Here is a 10,970-nt window from a genome sequence, read left to right on the forward strand (position 1 = left end):
TGCCTCGACCTCACAAAGTGCTAGGATTAGCCACCATGCCTGGCCCATATACCACATTTTTTAAATCCATTCATTTGTTGATGGACAGTTGGGTTGATTTCATATCTTCGTTATTGTGAATAGGGCTGCAATAAACATGGGAGTGCAGATATTTTTTTGATACACTGAATTCCTTTCTTTTGGAAATATACCTATCAGTGAGATTGCCGGATCATATGGTAGTTTTATTTTTAGTTTTTTGAGGAATCTCTATATTGTTTTCCATAGTGACTGTATTAATTTATATTCCCATTAACGGAATACAAGCATCCCCCTTTCTCTGCATCCTTACCAGCATTTGTTATTTTTTTTAATTTCTTTTCCTTCTTCCCAAACATTACTGCTGATATTTTCTGTCTTTTTGATAATAGCCATTTTAACTGGAGATGAGATGAAATCTCACTGTGGTTTTGATTTGTATTTCCCTGATGATTAGTGATATTGACTATTTATTCATATGCCTGTTGGCCCTTTGTATGCCTTCTTTTGAGAAATGCCTGTTCATTTTTAAATTGGATTTTTTTTAACCAGTGAGTTGAGTTCCTTACATATTCTGGTTATTAATCCCTTGTCAGTTGACTAGTGTGTATTAATATTTTCCCATTCTGTAGGTTATCGCTTCACTTTATGGATTGTTTCCTTTGCTGTGCAGGTTTTTGCCTTGATATTATTGCATTTGTCCATTTTTGCTTTGGTTGCTTGTGCGTTTGAGGTCTTACTCAAGAAATCTTTGCCCAGACCAACATCCTCAAGCATTTCCACAATGTTTTCTTCTAGTGGTTTCATAGTTTCAGTTCTTACACTTAAGTCTTTAATCCATTTTGATTTGATTTTTGTATATGGTGAGAAATGGGGGTATAGTTTAATTCTTCTTCATATGGATATCCAGTTTTTCCAGCACCATTTATTTATTTATTTATTTATTTATTTATTTATTTGAGATGGAGTCTCACTCTGTCGCCCAGGCTGGAGTGCAGTGGCATGATCTGGGCTCACTGCAAGCTCCGCCTTCCAGGTTCATGCCATTCTCCTGCCTCAGCCTCCCGAGTAGCTGGGACTACAGGCACCCACCACCACGCCTGGCTGATTTTTTGTATTTTTAATAGAGACCGGGTTTCACCATGGTCTCGATCTCCTGACCTCGTGATCCACCCGCCTCGGCTTTCCAAAGTGCTGAGATTACAGGTGTGAGCCACCACACCCGGCCTCCAGCACCATTTATTAAAGAGTTGACTGTAAATGTATAGATTTGTTTCCGGGTTTTCTATTCTGTTCCATTGGTCTATGTATCTGTTTTTATGCTAGTGCCATGCTGTTTGGGTTACTATAGCTTTGTAGTATAATTTGAAATCAGGTTTGTGATGCCTATGGCTTTTTTCTGTTTGATCAGGATAGCTTTGGCTATTCTGGGTCTTTTGCTGTTCCATATAAATTTTAGGACTTTTAAAAATATTTTTGTGAAGAATGTCATTGGTATTTTTTTGTTTGTTTTGTTTTGTTTTTGAGACACAGTCTCCCTCTGTTACCCAGGCTGGAGTGCAGTGGTGTGATCTCGGCTCACTGAAGCCTCTACCTCCTGGGCCCAATTAATCCTTCTGCCTCAGCCTCCTGAGTAGCTGGGATTACAGGTGTGCACCACTACTCCTGGTTAATTTTTTTATTTTTTGAAGAGACAGGGTCTTACTGTGTGCCTCGGTTGACTCAAACTCCTGGGCTCAAGTGATCCTCCCACCTTGGCCTCTCAAAGTGCTAGGATTATACACATGAGCAATACACAGCACCTGGCCTTCACTGGTGTGTAGATAAGGACTGCATTGAATCTGTAAATCACTTTAAGTAGTATGGACATTTTAACAATATTGATTCTTCCAATCTATGAACATGAGATGGCTTTCCATTTTTTGGTGACCTCTTCAATTTCTTGAATCAATGTTTTATAGTTTTCATTGTAGAGATCTTTCACTTCTTTGGTCGTTTATGCCTAAGTATTTTTTTCTGTAGCTATCGTAAATGAGACTGCTTTGTGTTCTTTCTCAAATTGTTCACTGTTGAAATATAGAAATTCTATAATACTAATTTTTGTATGTTGATTGTGTATCCTGCTACTTAATTTGTTTATCAGTTCCAATAGGGTTTTGGTGGAGTCTTTAGCTTTTCTAAACATAAGATCATAGTGTCTGCAACCAAGGACAGTTTGGACAGTTTCCTTTCCAATTTGGATGCCCTTTGTTTCTTTCTTTTGTATAGTTGCTCTGGCTAGGACTTGTAGTACTGATGATAGCAGTGGTCCATCTGGAGCAGCTGCTGCCATCACTCCAGCTGCACATTGCACAGAGCTGGTGGGAGCTGGCAACAAGTGGGAGCCCTACCCCTTCCAAGTTGGTGGGGTGGGAGCTCTCCGGGTGCAGCTACAGCTGCCTAAGTCATGGCTGCAGACTCAGGCCTCCCACTCCACGGAGCAGGCAGGAGGCCTACCCTCACGGGTGCAGCTACAGCTGCCCAAGTTGTAGCTACTGACCTGGGCCTTCCTGTGCTCTTGGGTGGTCCAGGAGCAGGCAGGAGCCCCACCCTCCTGGATGCAGCTACAGCCACCCAAGCCACAGCTGCAGAGCCAGGCATCTCTGCACTCTTGGCAGCCTGGGAAGACCCCCCTGTACCCCCAACCAGGCTCAGAGAAGTCTGCTCCCACTGCCTGGCCTCTCCCTGCTCCCAGCACCCACTCCAGTCTTGGAGTAAGGTTGGGGCTGGGCCCAGGCACTGTCACAACCCAGCCGTGTGTGCATACACTTGGGGCAGTGTTGACATGACAGTCCCTTGCTGCCTTGGGCCCCTCTGGATTTGGGGCACCAACGAGAATGGGAGGGAAGCTAAGGAGGGGCCGAGGGAAGCTTGGCATTGGCCTGCAGGTGTCCCTTGGCATGATAACCTGGGTGCCATGGACAGCAGTGGGAGGCAGACAGGCTCCTGGGTGGAAGGGAGGGCCTGAAGGCTGGGAGCCTGGCTGCCAGTCCCACAGACCAGAATGGGAAATAGTGGTGCCTTTCCCAGCCCACCCATGGCTGCCCATGGACCAATCAGTGTGCACTTCCTCCCTTTTGAAGCCCATAAGAGCCCCCATTTCAGCCAGAGCTGAGCAGATTTTGGGACAACCAGCTGCAGAGAGATGCTGCCCACTCCAGGGCCTCCTCTGAGCCATTTTGTCACTCAGTAAAGCTTCTCTTCACCTTGCTCACCCTCCATTTTTCTGCACACCTCATTCTTCCTGGATGCAAGACAAGAACTCGGGACCTACCAAATGGTGGGACTAAAAGAGGTGTAACACAAACAGGGCTGAAACGCCCCTTGCTCACCATGTTGAGGATGAAGAGAAGGATAGAAGAGCTGTGGCCCTTTGGGGAGCCCAGACCTGGGAGCTCCCTGAGCCAGGGCTATGACTCCGTCTTTGGGGCCCTGTGACTCCTGGAGTCTCCAAGCTTCTGGGAGCCACCACATTCCCCAGTGGCAGGTGTGGAAGCTGCTTGCAGTGTGCCTGGTCCAGTTGCAGCCTCACAGAGAGTCAGCACCCACGTCAGCACCTGGAGCTGCCTGCCCCACAGCAGCTGACATGCTTGACTGTGCGCAGTGGCCAGACCCCCATGCTTGCTCACTCACACACCTGTTGCCACTCCATGCCAGGCTTGCCTTTGGCAGGCATGGGATCCAGGCCAGTAGTGTGGACCAAGCACAACCTGCCAGGCTGAGTGGGCAGAATAAAACCAGCGGGCCTGAGTAAAACTCAGGCAAAGGTGCCGCCAGCCACAGAGGTTTCCAGCCAGAAAAGTGACACCCCGAGGATCCTGCAACAGTACTAGGTTGAATAAAAGCGGTGAAAGCAGTCATCCTTATCTTGTTCCAGATGTTAGATGAAAGGCTTTCAGTTTTTCCCCATTTAGCATGCTGTTAGCTGTGGGGACCTTATTCATTTTATGATGAACCACAGTGACTGATTTTTTTGAATGATAACTTAATCTTGTATTCCTGGAATAAACCCAATTTGGTCATGGAGTATTAGTCCTTTTATATATTTCTAGTTTGGGTACACTAATATTTTGGTTAAGATTTTTACATGTATATTATTTTTAAAATTTGATACGTAATTTTTCTCTTGTAGTGTTCTCTCTCTTTTTTAAAGAGACAGGTCTTGCTCTGTCATCCAGGCTGGAGTATAGTAGCTTAGTGGCTTGATTATAGCTCACTGCAACCTTGAACTCCTGAACTTAAGCAATCCTGCTGCCTCTGCCTCCCAGGTACCTAGGACTGCAGGAGCATGCCACCATGCCTGGCTCGATTTTTATTTAATGTTTTATAGAGACAGGGTCTCACTGTTGTTGCCCAGGCTGATCTCAAACTCCTGATCTCAAATGATCCTCCCAGTTTGGCCTTCCTCAAATGATCCTTCCACTTCGGCCTCCCAAAGTGCCAGAATTATAGGCATGAGCCACCGTGCCCGGCCTCATTGCCATATATTTTAATTTTATATATACTTTAAATTCTACAAAATGTTGTTGTTATTGTTGTCAGTGCTGTTGTTTTATACAATTGGCATTTGTTAAGATTTACCCACTGTTGTTAACTTAATGTTGTTCTATATTTCTTCTTTCAGTTTTGTGCTTCCATTGAGATTACTTTCTTTCTGCCTGAAAAATACCATTTAGAATGTCTTTTAATATGGGTCTACGGGTGACAAATTTTTCTCAGGTATTATTTGTCTGAAATTGTCTTTATTTCCACCTTCATTTATGAAAAAATGTTTTTGCTGAATGTAGAATCCCAACTTAGTTATTTTCTTTCATTTTGAAGATATCATTCCATTGTTTTCTGAGTTATGTTGTTTCCTTTGAGAAATTAGCAGTCAGTCTTACTTTTTGATCTTTTGCAAGTAAACTGACTTTTTTCTTGTGCTACTTCTAAGATTTTTCTCTGGGTCGTTAGCTTTTTATAGATGTACAGTCACATGCCTAGGTGTACATTTATGCTGCTTGGGCTTTGTGGCATTTCTTGAATCTGTAACCAGATAAAGATATCAAGTATATAAAGCTTTGGTACATTCTCAGTAATTATCTTCTCAAATATTGCTTGTGTCCCATTTTCTCTCTCTTATCCTTCTAAGATTATAACTGCTTACTATGTCGTATATGACTTTTACATTCTTTTCTGTATTTTTCATCATTTTGTAACTCCATGTTTTAGTCTGTGTATTTTCTTCTGAATTTTCTTTCATTTCACCAATTCTGCTTTAAGCTGAGTCTAATTTATTATTAAACTCACCTAATAGATTATTCTTTAAACTTTTATTTGTAAATAATTTCATAAAGAAAAGTTACAAGACTAGTAAGAAAAATTGCAACAACTCCCATACACCCAATCTCTGATTGTTAATACTTTGTCTCATTTGCTTTATTATTTTGTGCCTGTGTGTTCACTCTCTTTCTTCAAATGTGCACACACATTCATGCACACACACATTTTTTTACACATAAAATTTGAGAGTAAATTTCATACATATACATTATGACCCTTTTCTACTAAATATTTCATTGTGAATTTCCAAAGAATAAGAATATTTTCTTAAGTAACCATGGTACAGTTATCACTTCTATAAACTTATTTAGTATATTTTAATATTGATGCAATACATTATCTACTGTCTATTTTACAATTTTAACAATTGACCCAATAATGTCTTATATAGTATCTATTTTCCTTCAGTACAATCTCCTTTAATCTGGAGCAGTTCCTCAGCCATTCTTTGTCTTTTATGACATTGACATTTTTGAGGAAAAAAAATTCTTCTTTTGTGTGATAGAATTATTTTAATTTTGAGTTTATCTGATGTTTTCCCACCTGCCCTTGTTAATTTTGATCACTCCATTGAGATATTTCCATTCTTTACCCTTATAACTAATAAGCAATCTGTAGGGGAAATACTTTAAGAACGTGCATATATCTTGCATCTATTGATGATTCTTACTTGAATCAATTCTTACTATGATGGTTGCAAAATTAAGATTTTCCAACTCCAGCACTGCTTTTGAGTGACTGTAGGACTTACCAGTCAGCACTTGACATACTACTATAAGCCAGAATCCTCCTAGAATGTTTATCCCTCCAAAAGTCACTTTAAACTTAGTTGCCATTGTAACAGTATCAACAGGTGAGACTTCTAAGAGGTGATTAGGCCATGAGGACTCCACGCTTGTGAATAGACCTAATGCTGCTATCATTATTGCAAGGGTGGGTTCACCCTTCTTGCTCCTTCTCCTCCATCCTTTCTTTATCCTTCTGCCATGTGATGCCTTCTACCATGTTATGACACAGCAAAAAAGGCCCTCACCAGATGCCAGCCCTTCTATCTCGGACTTGCCAGCCTCCAGAACTGTGAACCAATAACTTTCTTTTCGTTATAAATTACCCAGTCTGTGGTATGCTTTTATAGCAGCACAAAACAGTCTAAGACAGAAAGTTAATGCCAGAGAGTGGAGTGTTGCTATAACCAACACCTGAAAAATGTGAAAGTGGCTTTGGAGTTGAGTCATAGGTAGAGACTGGGACAGTTTTGAAGTGAACACTGAAAAAGTCTGTCTCTAAAGCAGCAGACTGGTCATTTTCTTCTGCGGGCCAGAGCAGCACTTCAAAAATTGCATGAAGCAGGGGCATGAACATCTGTTGTAAAAACGGGGATACTTGTACCTTGAATTTGGCCGTAATCTGGTTGATAAGAGGAATGAACTCCTGGAGGTCTTTTGCTTCACGATCTTTGAGTATATGTTCTGAAGCAGATGGGATGAACGGAAAAACTTCTTCCTGCAGGCAAATAATCATTCGATGAAGGAAAGTACAGACTCCACTTCTGAGAATACCCTTTTGTAAGGGACAACTGAGGGCCAGCAAGAATGTCTGTAAACAGTCCAGATAAACTTCGGAACAGCCACATTGTTTCACAGTCTGCTTGTTGCTGAAAGCTTTACTAGTTCGACTTGCAAATCCAACAGCATGGTTGAGACAGTCTGCTAGAGAGGCTTGCCTTTCTTCATCTGGTGCCAGCACCAAATTTTCTAACAGAATTTTAAACTTCTCCATTAGTGGAGTCAACAGATTCCTCATTAAGGCTTCTTTCCTTTCTGCCGCGTATTCACTATTAACAATCATCACTCCAACTGTCTCATAAATAAAATTTGATCATCGCTGCTCAGGAAGGACTGGTGGCCATTCTCAGGTGGAGAAAGCTTTAATAAATCTTGTATTCTATTCAAAATATCCTCAATGAAAGGATTCATTTGCTTATTGAGAGATTTGAGAAATCTAGAAAACAGGTAAGCCATCTTGCTCTGAACTTTTGCACTGGAATGACACAGACCTCTGTGATCTAAGAAAGCCATTAGTACACATGGAACGTGCTGAGGTTCAACTGTGAAAAACTTTTCATATCTAACAACAGTTTCGAAGAACTCCAACGTCACAGATGTATGCTCATAGGAACTGACTCCTGATGTTACCAGAGTTCGCATCATACCCTGCAAAGCACTAGCTTTTGAAACATCACCTGAGAAGTGAGCACCATGAGATAGATACTGGAAGAGCTTCTGCCAACATATACAGCAATCTTATTGCTACTTCAACTTCCATGAACCGTGTGGTCTGCCAATTCTGCAGTGTAGAACTAAAAACTCTGCGAACAGAGGCCAGTAGTAACTCTGGTGAAACTTAAGCAAGCCTGTCCAACACTAACTTCAGTTGTTTTCTATATTCTACAAACATGGCTTTATCTTGACCCTCATTTTCAAAGTTATATTCTTCATCATAAGTCAATTTTTCATAATGGCCAACATGATTGCCTCCACATTAGCTTTTTGCTGATCCGAGAGCACTGTAAGCTGTTTCAAAATATGAAGATAATCATAACAAAATCCAATATTAGAAGAAATATCATCATCCTCATGAATTAGTAGCTGCAACATCAGTGCCACTTTTGTTTCAATAGCTTGTAGTGCCTCTTGAGCATTCTTAATATTCCCATTCTTAATTAATTTACTCCAACTAACTATCCATGACTGTCCCATTCCGTTTACCGGCTTAGAAAACCTGGCCAACATCTTCTTCCTGGTCAATGCTGAAAAGAAGTCAACATCTTCTTCCTGGTCAATGCTGAAAAAGCCAGCAGACTGTAATACTTGACACAAAGATTCTACTAGTTTCATTTTATCAACAGGGTCCATTCCTTTATTTACAACTTCAAATAAACTGTCACATGCTTCTTCCCGTAGAACTTCTATTGACATATGACCTAGCAGCATATTTATAAACCTATCATTGGCTAAAAGGGATAAGTCAATCCAAGAGACATAAGCCCCAACTACTTCAAGGCACTGACACATCACTTCAGAATTAGTATACTGAAAATTTTGTGATATTTGGTACCATGATTCCACCAGATTTGGAATGCACTGTTCCCTCATGGTATCTTTTATGAGAGTATTCCTATGAGCCTCCTCTGATGTATGCACCACATCACGATCCACCAACTCTGAATTGATAGCCATGAGGATTCGCAGGTACAGATCTACTCCCCTTGGATTTAGGCCCACTACTGAGAGAATGTCAAAAAAAAAACTTGGGCCACTTAGTGAGATATTCTGCAACAAAAAGCAAGGCGAGGACTTGGGCGGCTTTATTTGGTATAAAGGTCTTCTCTGGTTGGGGATTCAGCATCTGAGCTTGCAGCCATGATATGAGCGTCTCCCTAATTAGTTGTTGTTGAACAGTGGTTAGTTCTGAATATTTGTATTTAACTTGATGTTCCAGTACTTGAAAGCAGAAAAACTTTACATGATCATCACTATATGTCCTCTGGGCTAGAGCTTCTGCACACACCTGCCAGGCATCTGGGGAAATCTTTAACTGCTCAAAATAGGCCAGGGCCCTTAGTCTAAAGTCTGAATCAGCATTTGGATTTAGCCCTAATAGAGCCTGTTTATCCATCCTTGCTTCTATACTTGGAGTTTTCTGGTTATAATAGGCGTGCCCTCTGATCCCACAGAAGAATTTATAAACATCTTCCCTATCACTCCAGCCCGCCTCCCAGCCTGCACTCCATGGTCAGCCAGCGGAACGGAGCCTAGCGGCGCAGCTCGCAGAGAGCTGGGACAGCGGCCCTCGTCCTTGTCGCCGTAGTCCTCTGCCACGACCGCAGCGCCAACGCCAGAGACGGAGTTGGCCGGGACTGCACGCCTCTCGTCGCTCCGCGTCCCCTGGCACCTTCTCTTGAGTGGCAGGCAAGCAAGCAAGCAAGCGGGCGGGGTCAGCGCCCCAAGAAGGGAAAGAGCGCGAGGGCCAGCTAATGCCGCCGCCGCCGCCGCCGCCGCCGAGTCAGCGCGAAGCGCCCTCTCCGCGCAGGTGCCGCGCGGGCGGGCGCTGGCGCCAGCAGTCTCATGGAGAGTGCGGGCGGCAGCCCGCGGGCTGGGGCCGTCTCCTGTCTATTTCTTATTTATTCCTTTCAAAATGGCGTCTTATGATAAGCAAAAAAATAAATTTTCTTGAAGTCCAATATAAGAGCTGGAGAAACTGAGGAGGTCTTCAAGCAGAATGTGGGACTTGAAGAATTTGTGGAATATAAAAAGAGGATGTTGAAAGGGAAACAAATGGCAGGGCCAGGCGCGATGGCTCACGCCTGTAATCCCAGCTTTTTGGGAGGCTGAGGCGGGTGGATCACGAGGTCAGGAGATCGAGACCATCCTGGCTAACACGGTGAAACCCCATCTCTACTAAAAATACAGAAAATTAGCCGGGCGTGGTGGCTGGTGCCTGTAGTCCCAGCTACTGGGGAGGCTGAGGCAGGAGAATGGCGTGAACCTGGGAGGCGGAGCTTACGGTGAGCCGAGATCGCGCCACTGCACTCCAGCCTGGGCGACAGAGCGAGACTCTGTCTCAAAAAAAGAAAAAAAAAGAAAAAGAAAGGGAAACAAATGGCAAATGTTGACTCAGTCAGCTTGCATTTATTGGGCCCTACCCTGCCTCTTTTTATCATGTTCCAGGGACACTGAGATGAATCTGATCCATGGGTTGAAATCAGCAGGATACGTATGTGGGCAATAAATGGAAAGCATATGTAGCATAGTTAGAAGTAAAGTCTAATAAGCAAAATGGGATAGGTTATAAAGGGCCTGGAAAACAGACACATTTAGACTTCATGTGGATGATACCAGGAGTCCTTTTAGGTTTTTGAGCAGAAAGTAGGTGGAAAAGATTTTAGAAAAAGAAAACTGGAACCATACAGACTAAGAAGGTGTGTGTGAGCCTAATTCTGGCAGTGAAGGTCTCTAGGGCATAGCGGAAGGAATAGAAAGAAAAGAGCAAAGGACACTGTAATGAAGAGATTAGGCCAGGCACAGTGGCTCACACCTGTAATCCCAGCACTTTGGGAGGCCGAGGTGGTGGACTGCTTGAGCTCAGGAGTTCAAGACCAGTCTGGGCAACACGGCAAAACCTTGTCCCTACAAATAATACAAAAATTAGCCAGGTGCGGTGGCATGTGCCTGTAGTCCCAGCCACTTGGGAGGCTGAAGTGGGAGGATTGCTTGATCCTGGGAGGTAGAGGCTGCAGTGAGCCATAATTGTGCCACTGCACTCCAGCCTGGGCAACAGAGTGAGACCCTATCTCAAAAATAAATAAATAAATAAATATAAAGAAAAGATTGACCAGGCATGTGGCTATAAAGAATCTTTAGCTGTAGGATACCAGTTTTTGCCATAGAAAATACCCAGTTACAGCTCATAGAACCTAAAAGAATTTGAGTTGGCAATGGTAGGCTACAGGGAGGAAGGATAATTTTTTAAAAAAGGCTACAGATGGAGGAGGATGAGGCTGTAACTGCTATGATCTACAGCAAATAAGT

General features: G+C 42.9%; 1 pseudogene; it reads right to left on the reverse strand.

Annotated features, from left to right (window-relative positions):
• Nucleotides 1–6,528: 6,528 nt before the first annotated feature.
• Nucleotides 6,529–10,562, reverse strand: LOC103783898 (exportin-T-like; annotated as a pseudogene).
• Between the last annotated feature and the right edge of the window lie 408 nt (nt 10,563–10,970).

Source organism: Pan paniscus, chromosome 21 (genome assembly GCF_029289425.2).
Source record: "Pan paniscus chromosome 21, NHGRI_mPanPan1-v2.0_pri, whole genome shotgun sequence".
Classification (NCBI taxonomy): Eukaryota; Metazoa; Chordata; class Mammalia; order Primates; family Hominidae; genus Pan; species Pan paniscus.